The following is a 27,760-nucleotide window of genomic DNA, read 5'->3' on the forward strand; positions in this document are numbered from 1 at the left end:
AGGTTTGTCCTCCTGGAACTCTTCCAGAGCACGTCTCAAATCAGGTGAGATGGCAGAAAGAACTACCCCTTCGCCTAAGATGGTAGCAGGCTTGGTCACCACAGGAGAATCAGCAAAGAAGCTCCTAGAAAGAGCGTCAGCCTTGACATTCTTAGTGCCAGGAAGAAAAGAGACCACAAAATCAAAACATGTAAAAAACAAGGCCCATCTAGCCTGTCTAGGTTTCAAGCGTTTGGCCGACTCCAGGTAAATCAAATTCTTGTGATCAGTGAGGACCACGACTTGATGTTTAGCTCCCTCCAACCAATGTCTCCACTCCTCAAATGCCCATTTCATGGCCAACAGTTCCCGATTCCCCACATCATAGTTACGTTCAGATGGGGAGAACTTTCGGGAAAAGAAAGCACAGAGATTCATTTTAGATGTTACAGGATCCTTTTGGGACAAAACAGCTCCTGCACCAATCTCAGAAGCGTCCACCTCTACCTGGAACGGGAGTGAGACATCAGGTTGCCGCAAAACCGGGGCAGAAGTGAATCTTCGCTTCAGCTCCTGAAAGGAAGAAACAGCCTCCGGAGACCAATTCAACACATCAGCACCCTTCTTAGTCAGATCAGTCAATGGCTTGGCAATACTAGAAAATTTTGCTATAAATTTCCGATAAAAATGAGCAAAACCCAAAAACTTCTGAAGGGCCTTCAAAGAAGTGGGCTGAACCCAATCATAAATGGCCTGTACCTTGGCCGGGTCCATTTCAATAGTTGACAGAGACAAAATAAATCCCAAAAATGAAATCCTCTGTACCCCAAAAAGGCATTTCGATCCTTTGACATACAGGGAATTCTCCCTCAAGATCCGGAACACCATCCGAACATGTTCCACATGAGAATCCCAATCCTTGGAGAAGATCAAAATATCATCCAGATAGATAATCAAAAATTTATCCACAAAGTCTCGGAAAATGTCGTTCATGAAGCACTGGAAGACAGAAGGGGCATTAGTGAGCCCAAAAGGCATCACCAGGTACTCAAAATGTCCCTCTGGAGTATTAAACGCCGTCTTCCATTCATCCCCATGCTTAATGCGGATAAGATTATACGCCCCCCTGAGGTCAAGCTTGGTAAACCAGCAAGCACCTTTAACTCTGGAGAATAGATCCGAAATCAGGGGTAACGGATACTGATATTTAATAGTAATTTTGTTGAGGGCACGATAATCAATACAAGGCCTTAATGAACCATCCTTTTTGGCCACGAAAAAAAACCCAGCACCTAATGGTGAAGAGGATGGTCTAATATGACCCTTCTCCAACGCCTCCTTAATATAGGATCGCATAGCCTCGTGCTCGGGTACAGATAAATTGAAGAGCCGACCCTTGGGAAATTTACACCCCGGGTTCAGTTCAATTGCACAGTCATAACTCCTATGAGGAGGAAAAGACACAGACTCATTCTCACTAAATACATCATAAAAGTCCGCCAAATAGTCAGGAACATCATGCGACTGAGGAGAGGTGGAAAAAACCGGAGCCTCACTAAGGGCACACCGACAACCCCAACTCACCACAGACACAGATTTCCAGTCCAAAACTGGATTATGAATTTGCAACCAGGGAAACCCCAGAACAATGGTATCATGCAAATTATGCAACACCAAAAATCTGCAATTTTCTTGATGGTTTGGGGCGACCCGCATTACCACCTGGGTCCAAAACTGAGGTTTATTTTTCGCCAAAGGAGTAGCATCAATCCCCCTCAAAGGGGGTGTAATAGGAAATCCACAACGTTTAGCAAAATCCAAGTCCATTAGGTTCAGGGCTACTCCTGAATCCACAAAAGCCTTGGCTGAAAATGTGGACAGGGAGCAGATCAGAGTTATTGCCAGAAGAAACTTAGGTAGTACACCACCTACAGCAAATGTGTGTGCAAAACATTTCTCTCGTTTAGGACAGACAGAAATAATATGCGAGGCATCTCCAAAAAAAAACACAGCTTATTACGCTTTCTGAACTCCTGACGTTGCTCCCTGGACAAAACTCTATCACATTGCATAGGTTCAGTCACTTGTTCAACAGGTGGCCACACCTCTCGTGCAGTCCTCCGTTCACGTAAACGCCGATCAACCTGAATGGCTAATGACATAGAAGCGTCCAGACCAGAGGGAACAGGAAATCCCACCATAGTATCTTTTACGGCTTCTGACAAACCCTTCCGAAAGAGAGCTGCCAAGGCATTATCATTCCAGGCAGTAAGGATCGCCCACGTTTGGAATTTTTGACAGTACAATTCTGCAGAATCTCGACCCTGGCTCAATGCCAACAGGGTCTTTTCAGCCTGATCAATAGCATTAGGTTCGTCATACAACAACCCCAAGGCTTGAAAAAATGTGTTCACATTAGTCAGACAAGGACCATCAGGTTTCAAAGAAAACGCCCAATCCTGGGGATCGCCACGCAGCAAAGAGATGACAATTTTAACCTGCTGCGCGGAGCTCCCTGACGAGTTAGGCTTCAAGGCAAAAAATAATTTACAATTATTTTTGAAATTCAAAAATTTAGACCGATCCCCAAAAAACACATCAGGAGTAGGGATCTTTGGTTCAGCAGCATGTGAATGAGCAAGGTAGGCGGAAATTCCCCGCACTTCCGCAGCGAGCTGCTCCACACGATCAGACAATTGCTTTATCTCCATTGAGAGAAAAAAAAATTCCCCCTACGGCCTCAGAGATATAGAGGAAAAAATATACATTTTTTTTTTTTTTAAATTCTTTCCTGCTATTGAGTACCCTTGGATCTGCGTAAGGCTGGTGATTCTGTTATGAATGAGTCACCGTAGGAGGCAAAAACAGAAATGCTAGCTAAGTCCAGAAAACCAGAGAAGTTGGCAGCTATCGGATTGCAGACCCCTGAACCTATCAACAACAACTAGCAGTAGCCGTGGGGGGTTCCTACGATGCCCTAGACCCCTCAATCACAGCCGGAGAACTGCCTAGCCCAAAGACAGAAAGGGAAATCTAAACTGCCCCAGAGCAGACCCCAAAGCAATAGGCAGCCCCCAACATATAATGACGGTGAAGGAAGAAGAAAAAACACTAACACAGATAGAAAGATAGACTGAGCAAATGATGGGGCCCAAGCTAACTAGATAGGACAGGATAGGAAGGCTGCTATCTGCAATCCGCGAAAAACCCTATCAAAATAAGAGCCAACAGACTGACAGGGAAAAAGGCTCTGAAGACGCTAGGCTTTAAAAAGACTATGTCAGTACTCAGGTATTTTCTGAAGACAGAGCAAACCGACAAAAAGGAATTCAGCTCACCCCAGCAGGGAATGGCAGAATCCAGAAAAGCAAGGCAAACTAAAACCAAAACACAAATGCAAAAAGGCAAAGCAGAAAACTTAGCTTTTGAGGAGCAGGAATCAGACTGGTCTCCTAGAATTCCACAGAGAAATCACCAACGAGGCAGAAGGGCGTCGGCTGCCTTATATCCAGTCAGAGATCCCCGTCGCCCAGTCATCCTCTCCCAGCTCAGGTGCTTGGTAATCAGCCTCACTACTTTCCTTCACCAGAAGAGGGAGTTCATTAGACCTCAATGGTGAAGGGGAAAATGAACTCATAACACAAACCCATTTGTGTTAACTTCTATGCATGTTAACAGGCCAAAATCACCAGGTTATGTAAACTTTTTGATCAGGGTCATTTGGATGCTTTGGGTTGTCATTATGATTTAAAAAGAGAAAACACAGTAGTTTGACAATAAACGGCTTCACCCAACCACTAACCATTAGTGGAGAAACGTTTTGGTATTATCATTGATATTCTCTGAAAAAAAGGCCAAGAAAGCAAAAATTCTGCTGGGGTATGTAAACTTTTGAGCACAACTGTAAGTTATTGTAATAACATGTTTTATATGTGATTTTGCATGTTGTATGTGTATGCAGCAGCAGTTCAGTTAGCTTGTGGATAGGATTAACAGTCAGAAGCCAGCCCACCAGGTGGGGAGGAATTTCATGGACGTACAGAGGGAGCTAGTCCCAATTTTTTTTTGTGACGTTAGAAAGAAGAGATTGAAGAGATAGGACGTTAATGTTATCATTTAGAAGGACACAAGTTCTATAATGTGTTAGCGACAGAAGATGCTAAGGGTTACAGGTTCTAGAACAAGTTCTACAGCGACTATATAGAAGGCTGAAGTGCAGAGATAGAAGGAGAAATAATAAGAAGTTCCTTTCCACCTTCAGTGAGTACCTGCTGTAGCAATAAATAGAACTGAGGGAGGTGTAATTCTCCTAGAAAGCTATAAGGAGTGGGCTATGGGTCAACATGTAAAACCCGTCCTGGAGGGGTACAAAAGTCTTGTCCGGCCAGGAAGAAGCACAGGGTATCTACTGTAGTGAAGGATAGAGAAAGTTAATGTTCAGACCTGGAAAGTTCTCAGAAGTTCTTCTGCCACTCTGAAATTGTAACAATACCATCAAGACGTAAGTGTGAGCCTCAGCCTAATGCAGAAGAAATATTTAAGAATTACTGTGTTTTCTACGAAGTGTTGAAACCCAGTTTGAAGCATGCCAGTAAAGATGTTTTTAGCTTTTTACAACAAACTCTGGTTTTGCTAAATTGTCACAAAATATCAAGGTCCCCATACCATCAAACCACTTGTGACCTAAGAAGAGCAAACCCCCACAGAGCACACCCATGCTGTTACCGTAACAGGATGTTTAGGGATGCAAAGCAAGCCTTGGTGCAGATCTTACACAGACTATAAAACAAGACTTTGAACTGGCTCCCCAAAAAGCCAATGATGGGGTTACTCAACAGTTCTATTTTTGGTTTTCAATATCCAATGTATGATAAAGAACGGCCTCAATGGATTGTTGTCTGCATTCTGACGTTCCAACAAACAGGAAGTTTGGACCTGACTTTTACTAAAAAGTTGGCTCCTTTCGGGGTCAATTCTGGTCACTTGTTAATTTTTAACATTTAGAAAAAAGTCACCAATCTGGGGCTGCCCACTCTTTTATGAAATATGATGGGTGATTGCTACTCTTTAAGCTCCTGGACCCCAATGCAAAATGTGTAACAGGGTCCCCCACCTACCATTTCTAACATGTGTGTCTTCCAGTCCCTCAAGCACCAGAACTTGTGTGGGGTTGCTATTTGTGTACGCTCTATAGATAGATAACCCTATAAACATTATGAGGTATCTGGAGCCAACACTGAGTTGAGGACATATAATAATCCTCTTTCAAACATATATAATACAGGCATCAATGCCGATGTAGACTTTTATACTTTGAGCAGCAAATTTTTGCCATTTGGACCATTTCAACACCAGCTGTAAATCTACCATACGGGATTTCCCAGGTAGCCATGTTTAACACAACAATAGATAGTAAAGGGATGTAACAGGCAAGGGATTGAAATTTCATTAGCTACCGTAGCGAAAAATAGAAACGGTTAACGCTTTCCTTGGCAGAGGGAGGCACAGCGCGGTAGGCAGAGCAGGCAGTAACCTCGCCAAGCAGTGCATGCAAAGGGTTAATGGGGAAGAAAACCTGAGCAGTCAAGTAGGTAATTGCTTTGCTCAGGCCAATGAATATTGATGCGTGCTGGTCCATGCTCAGGGGATGCTACGAGTGTGTGGGGGGCTGCACGCGTTCCATATCATGCATGCCTTAACATCATCCTCACTGCTCACTTCGCAGCCAGGCCCTGCCAGCTACATACGATTGGACCAAAATGCTCTACTTAAAATGCCATAGCAACCATTGGCTGGTTACCTAGCAACCTTTTTTTTCACTTACTATACTTGCCAAAGTGTGAGTTATTAATCGAATGTCAGGGAGAGGATGCAAGGAGCATGTCAGCGAGGGGCGAGACATTGAGGTGTGAGGGCAACGTCCAACCTTCCATTCTCGCCTTCTGCCTTTGAAATATTTGCATTAGTGGGTGCATTATGGGCATTACGGCCATATGATTTTTGCATATGTGCTGGGAGACGTGTGCAATCTACAGGGATAGGTTACTTTAAAGGGGCTTTTCCCTGAATATACATTAATAACCATCCATGTGTGATTGGTGGCAGTCTGCCCAGGTCTGATTTCAAAATTATACAGGGCTCCGGAGAACATTGACTTCAGGGGCCAGCTATAATTATAGGTCAGAATTGGGTGCAACCTGTTCAGCCTTAGAGGGGCCCAAGAGGTGCAGGGGGCCATTTCTACCTCCAATACAGTTGGAATTGTGCAGTATGATGAGCTATTGGGCTACAAATGACCTAAATACTGTTCTTGCACAGGGGCCCTCTTCTGTCTATTTGCTCCTGGTCAACATGACTGTATACACGGTAAGTATTATTTGAGCTCATTAAAGAAGCACTCCCATTAAGTTTTTTTTATAAATAAAGTTTCAAGTTTTCTTTTCATTAAGCGTGTGTGTGTAAATTCATGTAATGCAGTGTAAGTGTATTAATATACTCACTTACCGCTGCTCTCTCCGGTGTCCAGCACCATTCTGCTCCTCTTCTCAGTGACGTCACCACTCTGCAGACTGTCCAGGTCACTCTATACTCAGATGTGTGAGCCAGAAGTCTCTTTTACAATGTAAATCCTAGAGCCTTGTTCTGATGCTCCATAGACTTCATTTTGTAAAAGTCAGTTCCTGGTCTGCAGAGGTGTGACATCCCTGAGAAGATGAGCAGAATGGTGCTGGACACCGGAGAGAGCAGCGGTAGGCGAGTATATTTATACACTTACTACATTACATGCACATATACACAGATTTAATGAAAAAAAAAATAATAGGAGTGCTTCTTTAAGTATTATTTGAATACAGCATATTATTTTGGCACTATATGGTGTTATTATGTGGACTCTATATGTTAATATTTTTCATACCATATGACGATATTATATGGGTGGACTAAAATTATGGGTAAAACTGGCTGTTTTCTTTATTTTCTACAAACCAGACCATTCGTTCTACCCCCTGTAACCCAATGGAACTATAAAATGAATTGGCAGATCTTGGATGGGGCTGAGATTTGGTACCAAACTCTGTTGCACAAATGAGGGAGCCACTGTACCTTCATAAACATTTCAGATGCCCTTTGTTCTGCTAATCGGGAGGGTGGCTCCTAAGAGCAGAAATATATTCATACAATAAAACAGAAAAATTAACTAATGGTTCCCCATAATCTGATATTGTGAGAATCCAGTTAATTGGGGGATCAGGTTACAAGCTGCAACTCTAATTATGTGTTGAAGAAAGCGTTGGACCTTGAGGATTAGATACCATCATCTTGGAAGACCACTTCTTTGAGAACGTCACCCCTGAACAATGCTACATTTTTAACAACGAACTGTGTCCCACTCTAGAAAACTATTTCCCAGTCCAGTCTTTTTAGGATGACCACTTAAGATCTTTGTGAAATATGGTTTGCCGGATACATAAAAGAAAAGCAATCGAAATTACACCATATTAAAATCTGGTCTAGATTTGTAGTGGTCTTCTAAAATAGGTTGTCTTCCAATACAATGAGCTAAAAGATCCCATAATCCAGCTAACTATTCAAAGGTATATCCACCCTTTATTGGGTCTGTACTTGGCACGTAAAGAATCTGATGTGCAATTAGCATGAAAGATTTTGGTGCTTCCTCAAGGTCTAGTTGTGGTGGCAATCTCTACAGTCATACCCACCCAATACTATCTAATAAATGCCATGTAAGCACCAATGCAGTGCCTTCATCATAGTGCCAACCTGTGAAATGCTCTCCTCCATCATTAGCAGAAGACTACCCCGAAGTGATCAATTAGTGTCGTGTAGTAGAGATTAGCCCAAGAAAAAGAAGTCCACAAAGTATCATCCTAGAATACTAAAACAGTGTGGACCTTTTGGAATTGCCCCACTGAGATAGGGAGGCTTTAGAGGTATCTGTATAACCACAGCCTTCGTTGGGAATTCATCTGTTCATCATGTTGTTACCCTAAAATCCTGCACAACCTGATGACGGTCAAGGATGTTCTGTAATGTGATGTAAAGCGTGCACACCAGCCAAGAAGTCTACAAGTGGAATGGTATATGTGAGAGTAGGGTTTATGAACCGTCAGCAGAGATGGCAGATGGGGCTTGCAGATTTTTGGCTGGTACGCTATGGAGGCACCTCCTCCGTGCTGCGTAACTGCACATGTAGATGCACAGATAAAGCATTTAGTTAGGCAAAATGGAAGGAATTTTGGAACCTTTCTATAGGAATCTGCTTCCTATAACAGTCATTTTCACAAAATGGACGGCATTTAAGAGGCATTTGACTTCCTTAATGTTGCATTTCAGGCGGTGTTGCTGCTGCCTACATGCCCCCCCCTTCTGTTACAAAAGCTCCATTGTCAGAACCAATAAGTGATTTCTTAAAGGAAACTCCACGGCCTTCCAGTGCAGTAGTCATCTCCTCCTTGTTGGTGTCATAGTCCCTTGAAGTCTAAACGATTTACGCGGACCGTAATGAACACCAGCTCTCCACTTCATCCTGAGCTACTGTTGATACACAGCAGTCAATATAAACAAGTGAAGCTGCAGTGTAAAGGATGGTGGAATCTAAGCCGAAATATGGAGGACTGAGTAGCCGCCTGAGTCTCTTATGAGACAGTGGTGGATTTCAGACTACCGTAGATAACGATAGGCAATGCAGCTGTGCCAGAGTCACTGAAAAATTGTTTAAGAAACCTTCCATGAGAAAGTCTTAAAGGAGGAATTTGGAGGAAAAAACACATTTTTACCTATTAGCCACAATTAGTGACTCTTCCCCATGGTTCTCACACAGCTGAATTCCTTCCTGTTGTGATTGGTGGGACCCTGGAAGCAGCTGGCGTGACGCGACACGTGCACTATCCGTGTATTTGCTGCTTCTGGAAAGGCACACAGCATTGCAAAGACATGTTAGAAAATGAAATACAGCCTGCTTAAAGGGAGTGGGATGGGCTTGACACACCGCCAGCTACTGAGGATATTAAGAGGGGAGTATGCTACACTGGCACAGTGCCATCAGCGGGCTCCTTGCCACAACGTAACATTCTTCGTTTCCTTCCATCTGATTGGCATGAAGCAAATGGCATGAGCAAGTCAAAGCAGAGCCAGTTAACCCATTCACTTTACGCCTGTCCTACAGCCACCTGAAATGCCTATTGTATTATGGCTTTGCCACTGGATGCCTGTGCTTCAGCAAGTAGCACATGGTGGGTTCAATATTTTTTTTTATTAGTAGATAGGGTCTTGAATAGTATAGGAGTTGTAGTCCCACAGCCACACGAGTAGGGTTTGAAACATGCATACAAATCTCAAGATACTTTGGGGTCCGCAAGACAGGCAATGTTTTATTGACTGTTAATGTCTACTGCAGTAATAACAGAGTCTATATAATATTAAATGCCAGGATATATCACTATAAATATACCCAGGTTATACCAGCATGCTCCATATCACGATATACAGAAGGTGTATAACTTATACCAGCTGTACATATATAATTATATACAGGAGATACCCAGGTTATACCAGCATGCTCCATATCACTATATACAGAAGATGTATAACTTATACCAGCTGTACATACAGTATATAATTATATACAGGAGATACCCAGGTTATACCAGCATGCTCCATATCACTATATACAGAAGATGTATAACTTATACCAGCTGTACATATATAATTATATACAGGAGATGCCCAGGTTATACCAGCATGCTCCATATCACTATATACAGAAGATGTATAACTTATACCAGCTGTACATATATAATTATATATAGAATATACCCAGGTTATACCAGCATGCTCCATATCACTATATACAGAAGATGTATAACTTATACCAGCTTTACATATATAATTATATACAGGAGATACCAAGGTTATACCAGCATGCTCCATATCACTATATACAGAAGATGTATAACTTATACCAGCTGTACATATATAATTATATACAGGAGATGCCCAGGTTATACCAGCATGCTCCATATCACTATATACAGAAGATGTACAACTTATACCAGCTATACATATAATTATATACAGAATATACCAAGGTTATACCAGCATGCTCCATATCACTATATACAGAAGATGTATAACTTATACCAGCTGTACATATATAATTATATACAGAATATACCAAGGTTATACCAGCATGCTCCATATCACTATATACAGAAGATGTATAACTTATACCAGCTGTACATATATAATTATATACAGGAAATACCCAGGTTATACCAGCATGCTCCATATCACTATATACAGAAGATATATAACTTATACCAGCTGTACATATATAATTATATACAGGAGATACCCAGGTTATACCAGCATGCTCCATATCACTATATACAGAAGATGTACAACTTATACCAGCTATACATATATAATTATATACAGGAGATGCCCAGGTTATACCAGCATGCTCCATATCACTATATACAGAAGATGTATAACTTATACCTGCTATACATATATAATTATATACAGGAGATACCCAGGCTATACCAGCATGCTCCATATCACTATATACAGAAGATGTATAACTTATACCTGCTATACATATATAATTATATACAGGAGATACCCAGGTTATACCAGCATGCTCCATATCACTATATACAGAAGATGTATAACTTATACCAGCTATACATATATAATTATATACAGGAGATGCCCAGGTTATACCAGCATGCTCCATATCACTATATACAGAAGATGTATAACTTATACCAGCTGTACATATATAATTATATACAGGAGATACCCAGGTTATACCAGCATGCTCCATATCACTACATACAGAAGATATATAACTTATACCAGCTGTATATATATAATTATATACAGAATATACCCTGGTTATACCAGCATCCTCCATATCACTATATACAGAAGATGTATAACTTATACCAGCTGTACATATATAATTATATACAGGAGATACCCAGGTTATACCAGCATGCTCCATATCATTATATACAGAAGATGTATAACTTATACCAGCTGTACATATATAATTATATACAGAATACACCCAGGTTATACCAGCATGCTCCATATCACTATATACAGAAGATGTATAACTTATACCAGCTGTACATATATAATTATATTCAGGAGATACCCAGGTTATACCAGCATGCTCCATATCACTATATACAGAAGATGTATAACTTATACCAGCTGTACATATATAATTATATACAGAATATACCCAAGTTATACCAGCATGCTCCATATCACTATATACAGAAGATGTATAACTTATACCAGCTGTACATATATAATTATATACAGAATATACCCAGGTTATACCAGCATGCTCCATATCACTATATACAGAAGATGTATAACTTATACCAGCTGTACATATATAATTATATACAGGAGATGCCCAGGTTATACCAGCATGCTCCATATCACTATTTACAGAAGATGTACAACTTATACCAGCTATACATATATAATTATATACAGGAGATGCCCAGGTTATACCAGCATGCTCCATATCACTATATACAGAAGATGTATAACTTATACCAGCTGTACATATATAATTATATACAGGAGATACCCAGGCTATACCAGCATGCTCCATATCACTACATACAGAAGATATATAACTTATACCAGCTGTACATATATAATTATATACAGGAGATACCCAGGTTATACCAGCATGCTCCATATCACTATATACAGAAGATGTATAACTTATACCAGCTGTACATATATAATTATATACAGGAGATACCCAGGTTATACCAGCATGCTCCATATCACTATATACAGAAGATGTAAAACTTATACCAGCTATACATATATAATTATATACAGGAGATGCCCAGGTTATACCAGCATGCTCCATATCACTATATACAGAAGATGTATAACTTATACCTGCTATACATATATAATTATATACAGGAGATACCCAGGCTATACCAGCATGCTCCATATTACTATATACAGAAGATGTATAACTTATACCTGCTATACATATATAATTATATACAGGAGATACCCAGGCTATACCAGCATGCTCCATATCACTATATACAGAAGATGTATAACTTATACCTGCTATACATATATAATTATATACAGGAGATACCCAGGTTATACCAGCATGCTCCATATCACTATATACAGAATATGTATAACTTATACCAGCTCTACATATATAATTATATACAGAAGATGCCCAGGTTATACCAGCATGCTCCATATCACTATATACAGAAGATGTATAACTTATACCAGCTGTACATATATAATTATATACAGGAGATACCCAGGTTATACCAGCATGCTCCATATCACTACATACAGAAGATATATAACTTATACCAGCTGTATATATATAATTATATACAGAATATACCCTGGTTATACCAGCATCCTCCATATCACTATATACAGAAGATGTATAACTTATACCAGCTGTACATATATAATTATATACAGGAGATACCCAGGTTATACCAGCATGCTCCATATCATTATATACAGAAGATGTATAACTTATACCAGCTGTACATATATAATTATATACAGAATACACCCAGGTTATACCAGCATGCTCCATATCACTATATACAGAAGATGTATAACTTATACCAGCTGTACATATATAATTATATACAGGAGATACCCAGGTTATACCAGCATGCTCCATATCATTATATACAGAAGATGTATAACTTATACCAGCTGTACATATATAATTATATACAGAATATACCCAGGTTATACCAGCATGCTCCATATCACTATATACAGAAGATGTATAACTTATACCAGCTGTACATATATAATTATATACAGGAGATACCCAGGTTATACCAGCATGCTCCATATCACTATATACAGAAGATGTATAACTTATACCAGCTATACATATATAATTATATACAGGAGATACCCAGGTTATACCAGCATGCTCCATATCACTATATACAGAAGATGTATAGCTTATACCAGCTGTACATATATAATTATATATAGGAGATACCCAGGTTATACCAGCATGCTCCATATCACTATATACAGAAGATGTATAACGTATACCAGCTGTACATATATAATTATATACATAATATGCCCAGGTTATACCAGCATGCTCCATATCACTATATGCAGGAGATACCCAGGTTATACCAGGTGTACATATTGTATATAATTATAGACGGAAGATACCACGGCTTTTATAGAATATGATGGTGCTGGAAGTGATGGTATCTTAACATTCATTGTGACCCATATATCACTTTGCCTGGGTATGATGCCAGTTTGGTCAGATTGGCATTGTCTCAGAAGTCGGTGGGTTAATGGATTGTGGCCTGGTCCACAGATGCTGGCCCTGTCAGTGCCTCATTAACACCTGCCAGCAGTCCCACAACACACAAAGAGGATCTCAACGAGCAAAGAGATACACAAACAATGAAGGGTCACATTAAACCCGAACTAATCAGAGGCAAACCCCCCTCGCAGCCACTAATCCCCTGTGTCTAACATGGAGCGTGCCGGCCAATACACCCCTCACATCGCCGGAGGTTACACACGGGGCACAGAATTGAAAGCGCTCACCCAAGGCACTTGATGTGACTGATTTACTAATGCTATCGCTCTGAAATACAGAAGGATACAGCACAAGTAATAATCTGATCCAATACAGAAGCCGCACTTCAGTAATCCCATCACCCTACACTGATAGCGGGCATGGTGCACATCTCATCACCCATAGGCCATGCCATAGAGAACAAAGTCATGGAAACAATGCACCCACTGGGGGTTGCGGTTATGCAACAGCTGAAGAACAACAGATTGCGGACCACTGCTTTAGAGAGACCCTAAATGGACTATAGTCATCCTAGATGTCATTATGTCAAGCCCATATCAGATGGAGCCTCGCCTAAAAGGATGTTCATATCTGTGAGGTGAGGACATGCCACAAATGTCCAAATGATGCGAATCCCACTTCTGTCCAAAGATCAGGGCCGTGGTGCACACTGTCATGGATGGAGAAGTTGTCGCTTCACACACTGTCAGGGATAGAGAAGTGGTCGCGGCACACACTGTCATGGATGGAGAAGTGGTCGTGGCGCACACTGTCATGGATGGAGAAGTGGTCGTGTCGCACACTGTCAGGGATGGAGAAGTGTTTGCGGCGCACACTGTCAAGGATGGAGAAATGGTCGCGGTGCACACTGTCATGCATGGAGAAGTGGTGGTGGCGCACGCTGTCAGGGATGGAGATGTGGTCGTGGCACACACTGTCATGGATGGAGAAGTGGTTGCGGCGCACACTGTCAGGGATGGAGAAGTGGTCGTGGCGCACACTGTCATGGATGGAGTAGTGGTCATGGCGCACACTGTCAGGGATGGAGTAGTGGTCAAGGCGCACACTGTCAGGGAGGGAAAAGTGGTAGTAGCGCACACTGTCAGGGATGGAGAAGTGGTCGCGCATGCACATCATTCTTCATTTATTTTTATGGGAGCTCTGAAACCCGCAGCCACCAATCTATTCCTGACAACGCAGATCTCATTCTCCAGTGGTTGGACCTGCATCTATTGGACAAAATACATGGGTTCTGATTAAAGCACATAGAGGATAGAAATTCCCTTGAAATTTTGGTGCTCAAACATTTATGGTTTGTATACTAAAGTTGGCACCCTCTTTGCTTTACGGCCCCGGCACGGTAAAAAAAAGGGGTTAATAAGTACGGAGCTGACGTGGGATTTCTATGAATGTGACTTGAAAGCAGTAACCTAATTATAACAGCTGAAAGATTCATTGCAAATTGGCCCCAGTTAAAACTGAAAATGCAGAGGGTGCTAATTATGCCCAACTTGTTAGCGCCGCTCTTAGTTAATATTCCAGCAGCTGGTCTGGTGAGATAAGAGAGACGCTGAACAAATAGATTTTTAAATCACTAGCAAGGTTTTGCTAAAAATCCTTTCCGCTTATTTTTCCTAGTGCGCGTCTTAAAAACAGACGCTCGCTCTGAAGGCGACGGGATCTCATCAATTAACCCTTTCTGAGGGTGAGGACCGGCGGATATCGTCATCTATATGACGCCTTGTGACAATGGAGTAACAAAAGTGATGCAAATGTTGCTAAATCTTGATATTTGCCCTGTCTTCCATTAATATACGGATTGTACTTGCAAACATTGACAATCTAATGAGATGAAAGGGCCCTTTAGCCTTGAATGGATTGGCATGTGAAAAGCATAGGATGATATGTATCAGGATTTCGCAAATCAACTTCATGCCCATATTCATAGAGGCCCGCAGAGCTTTTACGCTGGTTATTCACTCCTTGACGTAGTCGGATTTTTCGTCAGGGTCACAGTGCAGAGGTAGCAGATGCGCTAGCACCTTGTGGGCTACATATGTTCAAGGGCCCTTCTGCCTCATAAGAAGACTCTAAAATTGTGTATGGAACACTGTTACAGATTACACATTAAATACACTCACTGGCCACTTTATTAGGTACACCATGCTAGTAACGGGTTGGACCCCCTTTTGCCTTCAGAACTGCCTCAATTCTTCGTGGCAGAGATTCAACAAGGTGCTGGAAGCATTCCTCAGAGATTTTGGACCATATTGACATGATGGCATCACACAGTTGGCGCAGATTTGTCGGCTGCACATCCCTGATGCGAATCTCCCGTTCCACCACATCCCAAAGATGCTCTATTGGATTGAGATCTGGTGACTGAGGAGGCCATTTGAGTACAGTGAACTCATTGTCATGTTCAAGAAACCAATCTGAGATGATTCGAGCTTTATGACATGGCGCATTATCCTGCTGAAAGTAGCCATCAGATGTTGGGTACATTGTGGTCATAAAGGGATGGACATGGTCAGCAACAATACTCAGGTAGGCTGTGGCGTTGCAACGATGCTCAATTGGTACCAAGGGGCCCAAAGAGTGCCAAGAAAAAATTCCCCACACCATGACACCACCACCACCAGCCTGAACCGTTGATACAAGGCAGGATGGATCCATGCTTTCATGTTGTTTACGCCAAATTCTGACCCTACCATCCGAATGTCGCAGCAGAAATCGAGACTCATCAGACCAGGCAACGTTTTTCCAATCTTCTACTGGCCAATTTCGATGAGCTTGTGCAAATTGTAGCCTCAGTTTCCTGTTCTTAGCTGAGAGGAGTGGTACCCAGTGTGGTCTTCTGCTGCTGTAGCCCATCTGCCTCAAAGTTCGACGCACTGTGCGTTCAGAGATGCTCTTCTACCTACCTTGGTTGTAACGGGTGGCAATTTGAGTCACTGTTGCCTTTCTATCAGCTCGAACCAGTCTGCCCATTCTCCTCTGACCTCTGGCATCAACAAGGCATTTCCGGCCACAGAACTGCCGCTCACTGGATTTTTTTTCTTTTTCGGACCATTCTCTGTAAACCCTAGAGATGGTTGTGCGTGAAAATCCCAGTAGATCAGCAGTTTCTGAAATACTCAGACCAGCCCTTCTGGCACCAACAATCATGCCACGTTCAAAGGCACTCAAATCACCTTTCTTCCCCATACTGATGCTCGGTTTGAACTGCAGGAGATTGTCTTGACCATGTCTACATGCCTAAATGCACTGAGTTGCCGCCATGTGATTGGCTGATTAGAAATTAAGTCTTAACACACAGTTGGACAGGTGTACCTAATAAAGTGGCCAGTGAGTGTAGGTGAAGGAGAAAGACCAGGAGGAGTACTGTCCTATAGGGTGCTCGAGGAAGGGACTTGTGGTCCAGACTAATCAAAGTAGAAACCTCAGCGCCACAGGCCATGGCCGACACCCTGTCGCATTTCCTGGTTCCCGCCTCTTGATGCAACATAGATGTCCTTGACAAAGACCACTCTCGGTTGAAACGTTGGACTACATTTGTTTTGGCTACTTCCTGGATCAAAATAAATAACACTGCGTCAAGACCTACAGTTCCATTTCCTTTTTTATAGTGCTGAGGTTTCTACTTTGATATTTTGCATTAAGACACAAGACTTATATGATGGACATCTCTTGTCCATCCATGCAAAAAAAATCACCTGCCAATATTTTTCAATATGGGTAATTGTAAAAAGTTACAATAGGACTGACTAATGGCTAAAAAAATTATTATGGCCACATTATGTTACAGTCATTAGTCACAAGAACCATAGTCACCTAAGTGCATTGTGTGTAGATCCTCAGGGGTGTAACTCTAGTCCTAGGAGCTGGAGCACAAGGAAGCTCAGGACGCTCTTCAGGCAAGAAGAGAAAATTGTGCAGATCAACGTTGGGCACTCCTACAATGCCGCATGCTTTGAGTGCTCAGTTGCTGTCAGAACTGGTGGTACAGCATGGCAGTACGGTATGGCATTGTGTCAGAGCAGTGAAGAGTGGGGTCCTGGGAAGGACTCCTTCTAGTTAAACCACATTAAATCCTATATGGTATGACCTCATGATGTCGTTCCTAGGCCAAGGAGCTTCAAATTGCACTTTCAGGAGCTCTCGTTGCCTGCATTGAGAATAGTTAAACTAGATGGGCATTGACCCACAAAGACAACACATTGACTAGAAAATAGCAAGATGCACATACATAGTCTTTTTTTTCCCATAGAAATGAATGGTATCCGTGACAATACAATTTTGCATCTCTGTGTTGCATCTCAGATTTGACATTTTTACTGGTTTCAAATTGTCTTGATGTCATCGGTGTCATAAATAATATCTCACAATTAGATATATAATAGAAATAACTACATGTTTGGCAAATATTTATACAAAGACATGAGTGGGCCAATTTTAGGGGGTGATCCCCAATGTTCGGAAACACAAGATAGTCCTTGGATCCCGATAGTAGATTGCTTTAAGTTGCATCAATTCAAAAATGTCCTTCCTTTTTTCACAGAGAAACAGCAGGGGCTCCAAGGACGTGCAGATGTCTCAGAGACAGTCAGTGTCAGAGAGACATCTGCCTGTCTAGGCCAAGCTTCATGAGTTTTAATGACAGAAGGGCACATTAAATAGGGGTGTCTACATGAGTTGTGGGGTGCTGTAAACCTCTCCTATGTGTTTCAGCCAATAGCCAGACTTACCTGCCTCCGGGTTTCCGGACGTTGCCCCAACTGGCCTACAGAATTGCCTTAAACTGAATTTTTGGAGTGCTATAGTGCCACTTAGTATTATTTTTTGGGGTAGGCACAGTACTTCTTTAAAGCACACTTGCTTTCTGAGAGGTTCAACTTCATTTCAATACAGTTATTTTGGCCCCAATCAGATATATTTCCATGTGTTATTACTTAGGAGACCAATGCACATGACTTTTTTTTGCTGTTTTGAATTTTCTTCCATTTTCATGGTCTCAATATTTTATTTTTTTTCACAGATTTGCAGGCATTATTGTGCTTGGCAAAGAGCTAAAGTGTCTCTCTCCTCGGATTTTATTTCAATGTATGGACTAACCTAAGAGCTTACACTCAACTCTCTAGAACTGAAGGATAAAGACACTCTGCTTTGTGTCCTTCTGGTGCAGAAGATCTTTTGTTCTGTTCTGGCCATTTGAGGGGGGTTATTCGCCCCTTCCCCCCCACCTCCCGGTTACTGCAGCTTCTGCAGAGGCAAGCTGCAAGGGAAAGGTGGGGGCTTTCTTAATCAGACCTTTGGCCCACAAACAATTGGAAGGTCATAAATAAAAAAAGAGAGAGGGAGACTGAGAATTTGCCAGCTGCTGCCAGAAAAGCTGATTGTGGGTGTGGAGTCTGTGATGTTGATGAGACAAGTGAGCTCCCTACAAGGACCTAGACACCCAGGTAATTCCCAATATTTCATCTTGGACTCCACTTTTTCCAATCATAACTGGAAAACTTAAATTGACTTTCTTCCTAAATACAATCTTTTGCAGTGCAATCTATTGTTACCTGTTATCAGTTTTTTTTTCATGTCGGAGAAAAAAATGATCATAGGAATTAAGTGTCTCCAAACATACAGTATTTGGAGTTTGTAGGACCCTGGAGGCCTTGTATGGGCATCAGACGCCATGTCCAATTTGAGTTCAAATGGTACGCTTGGTGCCACCGCCACTGAAGTGAATTGCTGTGATCTCTGATTTGCAGGTAGCCACATTGGATCCAAGGGATAATTGCAACCCATATTGCCACTTCTCACCACAGACTGAACTCTCCGAGCCAAGACTTTTATCCACAGAATATAATGTTTTCTTTCATTGTTTGTTTTGGATGTGGTCCTACTGTTGGCAATAGTCACTGCATACTGCCAGTCTCAAAAATGGTGGACTTGATCTTAGATTTACAACAATGTGGGGACCTGGCTGAAACACTATGTGGGTAAATGGTAAAATCTTGCTTGTCCCTCTTCATGTGATGCTAAATAGCAATTTTACCTTGGTGCTGTATGGTACAGTGATGTGGCACTCTATTGTCCTATTAAACAAATACATGTCAGTACTACCATGTTTCCCTGAAAATAAGACCTATTACGAAAATAATGGGTCGCCCTCACACCCAGGGCAGCGGGGTACCCGATACCGGGCCGGTGTCAGGGGGATGTGTCACAGCAGCAGTGACCCGGTCCGTGGCCCTGGGCGCCCAATATCAATGGCGCTATAGAAAAAGAAACATGGCACAACTGGTGCGGTGCTCAGGTAGGATCCCAAACCAATAGTGCAAATAAGTAAAACCTGGCACTCAACTTATTTAGCTGATTTAGTAGAAATTTTATTGAATAGTCAGTGGTACAAATAAATAGACGGCGGTTATGTTAATAGTATAGTTTATATGGATAGTTCGTGACGCCACCCGTGGTGTTTGGCAAGTAAGATGTTGAGCCAACGCTGCATGCAGATCCACTGAGACTGATGGTGTGGTGTAGCAAAGATGCTGTAACTCCCCACAGGTGGAGCTGTAGTCCCAGGGCAGTGTAGGTGCAATGGATGAGGAGAGGCGCAGAATGGTATAGCTGCCGTTACCCAGATGTAGCGGTGCTGGAGGTGTTAGCGACGAATGAATGGAGGACACCAGGGCTTGTAGTTTCAAAGCTTTACTCACAGTTCCTGGTACCCACTGGTGCCTGCCTCCGTGCCGTGTCCTCCAGGGTAGAGACTCAATCAACCTCCCGGGCAAGTCAGGGTTCTCCTCTCCAACACTCCACCAACATGTGCCTTTCCTGAACAACTCCTCTATTGCGCCTTTTAGTGTGAAGAACTCCAGTACCGTGGTTACTTTGAAGTTCCTCCTGTCAGATGTTCCTAGAACCTTACTTGTATGACAGACAGCTGTAGCCCGATCAGGGACCTCCTGGATCCCGGCTCTCTATCCGTGTTGCTGTTGTGTCCCAAGTCTTAGATGGGAGTAGTGCATTTACAGCCAACTACTCCACCGGTGTCTGCTGCAGAACCATAAGTGTCCATACAACCTCGGGGACCAGGCCCCGGCCTTGCGCTGAGAACCTATAGGCAGGGTTCCTCTTCCAACCCACAACTCCTCTCTGTTCTCCTACTCCTTCGTTCCGCGCTGTTCCTTCTCTCTCTTATGGAAGCTTAGGTTGCAGTTCTACATCTTTCTCCTTCTCTTCTCTTTCCCGTGCCAGCTGGCTCAGATCACTGAGGCAGCTGCAGCACTCTTTCTAAACTGAACTCAAAACTAACTTCAGAACTGAACTCCTCTCACCTGACCTCCTGTCAGACTGACCTGCAAGTCTAAACTTTCCCACTCTTTTATATGGATCTCCACTCCACCCACCTCCCAGCACATCTCGTGTTACGAAGCAAGGAATCACCAGAGGTGTTCTGCTACCCTCTAAGCATGAGCCGCAATGTGATCAGTGCTGAACTATCCTGTGTGTGGGATGCAGGTGTTGGAGTGTGGAAAGGAGTTCCCAACTTACCAAGGCGGTGGGGCACTACACCTTAGGAGAAGGTGCAGTACCTCTGTGGTGACTGAGCCTCAGGGGCGCCACATAAAGCCTTAGCATGATTTTCCAGGATTTTTGGAGCATGCTTGAAAAATAAGCCCAACTCCAAAAATAAGCCCTTGTTACACTCACGGCTGGCGCTAGGGTGTGTCAAATTGGGCAAATGCCCACGGCCCCTACTTTCTTAGGGGCCCCAGCACTTCTATCCCAAGTGTAAGACTGCTTAAGGACCTTTGGTGACATCACGTTCATGTAACCATGATGTTACCAAAAGTTTCTTGACTACAAAAGTCTAGAGCTGAAGAAGAGACAGGCTGGTATGAATGTGCAGTGTGTGTATATACATGTGTATGTGCAGTTTGTGTATATACATGTGTTTGCACATTTCTGCCAGAGGCGCACGGCACTTGCTAAAGGCCCCGTCACACACAGCGATATTGCCAGCGAGATCGCTGACTTTGTGACGGCACTGCGATCTCACCAGCGATATCGCTGTGTGTGACATGCATCAGCGACCGCCCCCCCTGCCGGGTATCGCTGATTGCGCTCGAACGTCCTGGGCCGTTTTTTGATCGTTGGTCTCCCGCTGGCCAGCACGCATCGCAGCAAGAGACCAGCGATCAGCGACGCTGGTTTCCAATGTAAACAGCGGGTATCTAAGAGCCGTGCGGCTCTTGGTTACCCGCTGTTTACCCTGGAAACCTGGGTGCACGCTGGTTTCCAAGGTAAACAGCGGGTAACTAAGAGCCGCGGCTCTTAGATACACGCTGTTTACTTTGGAAACCAGCTTGCTCGCTGGTCCTGATCGCTGGAGGGGCTGTCTATGTGACAGCTCACCAGCGATCAGCCTAATGATGTCCCAGCGATCCCTTCCATGTCGGATCGTTGGTGGGATCGCTGGGACATCGTTATGTGTAACGGGGCCTTAAGATTCCTAATTTATTAAGTGGTGTGCGCCTTATAATGAATTAGGTGCATCTTACTCCAGCGGTTCCGTCTGTTGAGACAGGCCTGCACAACGCTAGTCTTAAAGAATCAGGGCCATTGTTCTTGTTAGCACATCGTCCTGTGTAAACAGAAGATTGTTGTACATGGATAAGAGAAATAGGATCCCAAGAAATTTATGATGGAATTCAGGGTTTGCAGAGCTATGTTGATGTGATATGAATGTGATGATATGATTATATTTGAGTTAATGTTGTTTTTTTTTTGCTCAGCAATAAATGTGAATTGTTGTTCATGGAAAAAAATAAGACATCCCTGAAAACAAGCAAAAAAAATATAACTCTCTGTCTTATTTTCTGAGAAACATGATATGTGGTCAATATTACTATAGTATTGAGACTCACTATGATGACATTATTTGGCCATTATATATCAGTTCTATTTAGACACTGGGTGATATTGTGAGGTGTTCATTACATGGCATTATTATATAGGCACGGTATGGCAACTTGATGTGGGTAGACTATTGTACTGTACTGTCATAATGTTTAGGCGCTATATGGCATTATATGACAGTGTATGGACACTGGTATTTGTAAGGTGTATTTTTTTATTTTATCCAGGTGCAGGACTATTATGGTGGTTAAGCTTAATGGTACATACTAAAGCTAGAGTGGGACATTTAATTTTAACTTGTCATGTTGAGTAGGATCTGCTAAGAATCTATGGACACTTGTCCTAATGACAGAACGCTCTTAAATGATAGAGCAATTTGATTTTGTTGGTTCATTCTATATTACAAAGTTTCAAGCTCCCAGTGTAAAATCTCGAGGTCCCTTACCTACCATGTGATGTCTTCTTAGAAGGCAGAGGGGTCTTTGAAGCCTTTTAGTCACCAGAATTTCTGCTGTTCCTTCATTTATGCCCCTGCTTTACAACATTACTCTTGGGTTTTTTGCACCCCCCATAGACATGTTTGACCGTCTTTATGAATATAAATGTGGGGATCAGTGGGGATATATGGGGGACTCATCGACACTTTCACCCAGCTATTGCCAGATGTGATGACCTAGGGCTCGACCAGTCATATTGTCCACACCCAGCCATACATGACTTTCTATCGGTAGCAGCTGGATTGCAATGGGTATCTGCTCCTCTACGGGCATTGGTGTAATCCATTAATTTGCTTTTCAGAAACCCTAAAAGGAAGAAATATCAGTCTTAATGAGGGATCCGGATGCAAACAGCATAAACAAGACACAAGCACCTGCCACAGCCAGAGACACAGAAGTTGCAGGCGCACACCTACATACACAGTGCTGCCTGTCAGCTGCGGCCTGCCCCATACAATGTATCCTAGGCCTTTGTTTGTGCAAGGCCGGGCTGGGTGACAGATGGTGAGGTTGTCCTGTTGAATTTGTTCCCTTGCCGGCAACATGCAATATGTCCTCTTACTGACAACGAAAGAGAAGGAGCCCAGCTGTCCCCTCTCTGCAATCGGGCAGCAGTGGGGCAACGGAAGCTGATTAGCATCACACTAACCTTGTGCGGCTATTGTTATGCCCTTTAAGCCCCCAACCAATGCCCAACAGCCTGGTTTAACGATTTGGTTTTATTCTCCCTCATTCTGATTAACCCCTTCAGGAACAGACGCCTAGGGATGAATGAATTTATTCACCTCATTCATGTATTTCTACTCAGGCCCTGGCGTTTGAGGAACCCAAAGTCCCTTCTTGCCAGACACCATTATCATACAACACACATGGTAGTTGAGGGGTGCTGTGAAAAATTTTACATTTAGGCACAGGCTCTTCTTGTTACAGCTCAGCAATACAGAACGCAAGGAAAATTTTATCATAATTGTCTATAAGAAAAAAAATGTCTTTGATGCCGATAGCAACCATTCTGAGAGCAGCTTACAATTCACCAGAGCTTTTTAAAAAATGAAAGCTGGTCTGTGATTGGTTGCTATAGGCAACTAAGACTGTTTGGACTTGTTTGTTTTTTTCTTGTTTTTATGTATTAGGTCTGAATGAATTACTATAAAAAATTACCAATAGCATAAAAATAATTTACATAAATTGCCCAAGCGGTCAAACTAATATCCAAAGAGCGTGTCTTGTGACCCTGGGAAGGCCATAAGAAATGTGGAAATTCTCTCTCTATGCCCACACAAATTTATAGGGAATGACCCCATCCAGGAGGACATAAATCACAAATTGTCCGCACCTGCGGACCCCCTTCATCACACTCGATAATGACCACAAATCACAGCAGATTACTCAATTGCATAGCTAGATAGATTTCACAAGTCAGGGAAAGCTATAATACATGGACTGTCACCGCCCAGCTTTCCAAAACTATTAAATTATAATTTTAAAAAATGTAAATGTAATTATATAATAGAAGGCAGTATATAATGTACAGCATATTATGTAATATATTGAATATTGCTATAGAATGTATAGAACGTATTGTATATGATTGTATATGATTCATCGATCCATTGTATACAGTGTAGTGGGTGTAATATTTTGTGTATAATGTTCCATATGTAGCGTCTTTTATGTTCTATATATACTGGACTAAGTATATTATATTGTGTAAAGTGTACTATATACAAAATATGATATATAATGTAAGAAATGTAATATACTGTATATAAAATGTATATAATATAATGTATACATTGTATTATACTGAATGTAGTGGACTGAATATAATTTACTGTAAATGATGGACTATATATAATATATTGTATATAATACATTTTATATAATGAATTTAATGCAATATATTGTATATAATGTACTGAATGTGATATATTGTGTATAATGTTCCATATATGTTGAATATAACATATTGTATCTAATATACTTTATGCATTTATATGTACTGTATATAATGTACTAAATAGAATGTATATAATGTACTATATACAATGTACTACAAGTGCAATGTACTGTATATATTGTATTTTATATAATGGACTGAATATCATTTATTGTATATAGTAGACTATATATAACATATTGTATATGATGTATTGTATACAGTGGACAATATATAATAGATTATATATTATGGACTGAATATATTGTTTATAATGTAGTGAATATCACATGTTGTACATATTGGAATGTTTAGAATGTAGTAAATATAATCTATTATTTATTATGCACTATATATAGTATTGCATATACTGGATTGTATATGATGTACTATATATTGCATTGCACATAATTGACTTTATATATTACCGTATGTTATGCATAATGGACTGAATATATTGTATATAATGTAGTGCATATCATTTATTGTCCATAATGGACTGTGTACAATATATTGTATATGATGTACTGTATATATTGTATTGTACATAATGGACTGTATGCATTTTTTATATATACAGGGTGGGCCATTTATAAGGATACATTTGGGTGGGCCATTTATATAAATACATCTAAATAAAATGGGAATGGTTGGTGATATCAACTTCCAGTTTGTGGCACATTAGTATATGAGAGGGGGAAAACTTTTCAAGATTGCTGGTGACCTTGGCGGCAATTTTGAAGTCGGCCATTTTGGATCCAACTTTATAAATGCCCCTCCCAGGTGTATCCATATAAATGGCCCAGCCTGTATAATATATAAATATATTGTATATAATGCAGTGGATATAATTTATTTTATATAATGGACTGTATATAATGTATTGTATATACTGGACTGTATATAATATATTATATATGATGTACTGTATATATTGTATTGTATATAATGGAATTTATATAGAGTACTGAATATAATATATTATAGATATTGGACTGTATATAATGGATAACAAATTATTTACTGTATATAATTTACTGAACATCATGTACTGCATATATAATGGACTGTGTATAATGAATGGCATATGATATGAAGTATATAACGTACTGAATGAAATTTATTGTATATGTATATATACACACACACACACATATATATATATATATATATACATATTGGACTGTATATAATGTAATATATATATAATGTACTCTGTGTATTTCCCATTTGTTTCCTGAATACGGTTTACATTTATAAACTTTAGGTTTTCTTGTTTGGCCTCATTTGCAATAGATTATATAGATATTATATAGATATGAGATGAGGAGGATGTGGTTGTCTATGCTGATCAAGCCTTATAGAAAATTATTTTTGGGTCACCCCAACAGATCATATAGTAGCTTCTACCATGAGAGTATTATGGAAGGCTCAGCCACATCCGCACAGTACGCGCTAGTATCTGTCCATGCGCGGTAAAATGGTGCAGTGTGTGTATGGATAATTACAGGCAGTGGCGCAGTGTGTGACTGAACAGCCGTTCCCAGTAGGACAGTATACATAATGGACTTTTCTGTTGACAAAAGAGGCACGTGCGCCCAGTTTAACTCATTTACTGCCGAAGAGACAGAATCCCATTACTGCGGCCAGCGGGGGTGATGCCATACAACACGACAAGGCTTCAATTAAGTCGTGGCTATCTAATCGAGGCACCAGTCAGTGCAGTCTGTGACCCAGGCGTTAAGGAGGGATCTGGGGTTGCAGTAGGGTGGGGGATATGGTGTCTGGCAATCGAGTGGTGAAGGCGGCCTGCAGAAGGTATCGGCCTTTGGTGAAGGGATATTTGCATACATTGTACATTCATGAGGTGGAGCCATTGGGAAGAATGACTATTTATCTTGTCTGCTCCCCGACACTCAGACCATCACAAATCAGTCAGAGGTAACTCTGGGAGTATTCCAGACACACCTGCTGTGGGGGGATGGGAGACCAGCCGCCACTCATCTCCGAGAGTCATCATACCGCCTGACTCTCATATTATATTGAACTAAGCCCACACTTTTTCATTGTTAAATTAAGGTTTTCTGAAAGAACATCACTATAAGGAGGAATAAACCTGGCACATCCAAATTGCTTCAGGTGTCTAGTGAAAACAAGTTATCACCTATCCACATGTCAGATATTAGTTTCTGATCGGGGAAGTTCGACCATTCATTCAAGCATGTTGATTTCTACCTCTCTGGTTGCATTTTTCCTCTTAAACTATCCTGTCAATGCTTTACTCCAGTATTTGGTCGTGGGTTGCCAGTGCTCTAGGCACAACGATAGTGCCCCCTTTAAAAAGCAATGCCCCAGGAGTACACCTTTAGAAACTATTAATTCCCCCACAGTGCCCCCTGAGTGACCAATCCAAAAGTTATAATAATACCTCCAAATAATGCATAAAAATAACCTTCATATTCAAAATCCGAGTGACTGGGTCCTATTCTCCTCTGCACACACAGTGGTCTGGCACAGGCTGTGCCTACAGTCTACAAGATCGTGCGAGGTCGGGCATGGTATGCCAGTGACATCTTCTGCTTTCTGCTTCATATTATAGATATCATCCATCCAACAGGCCTCCTGATGATCCAAATGGACAGGGAAACGCGTTGAGGCGCTATACTTTCACAATAAGTTCCCTTTTGCTTACTATGACTACCTTGTGTTTTTTGGGGGCTATTACGCCTTAATTCTCTGTATAGTTGGGTTCTTTTGACATGTATTTACCAGCTAGGTTTGCTTTATCTACCTATTTCACCTATCCTCCCACCAATTATCATTGCCTATTATTTTTCATCTCTCTTTATGCACCTGTCCTTTCCCGCCTGTGGATATTACGGTAGTAAGGGACTCTGTAGGTATTTACAAGATTTTATCATACTGTATCTGGATATTATTATAGTAGTAACTTTATTATGTGGAATTATCCATGGTCTGATTTTAGATATTTCTGTATCTGATAGATTCATTATTGCTAAGTGT

Source organism: Dendrobates tinctorius, unplaced genomic scaffold (assembly GCF_039654945.1).
Source record: "Dendrobates tinctorius isolate UK_male_01 unplaced genomic scaffold, ASM3965494v1 ptg000065l, whole genome shotgun sequence".
NCBI classification, from domain to species: Eukaryota; Metazoa; Chordata; class Amphibia; order Anura; family Dendrobatidae; genus Dendrobates; species Dendrobates tinctorius.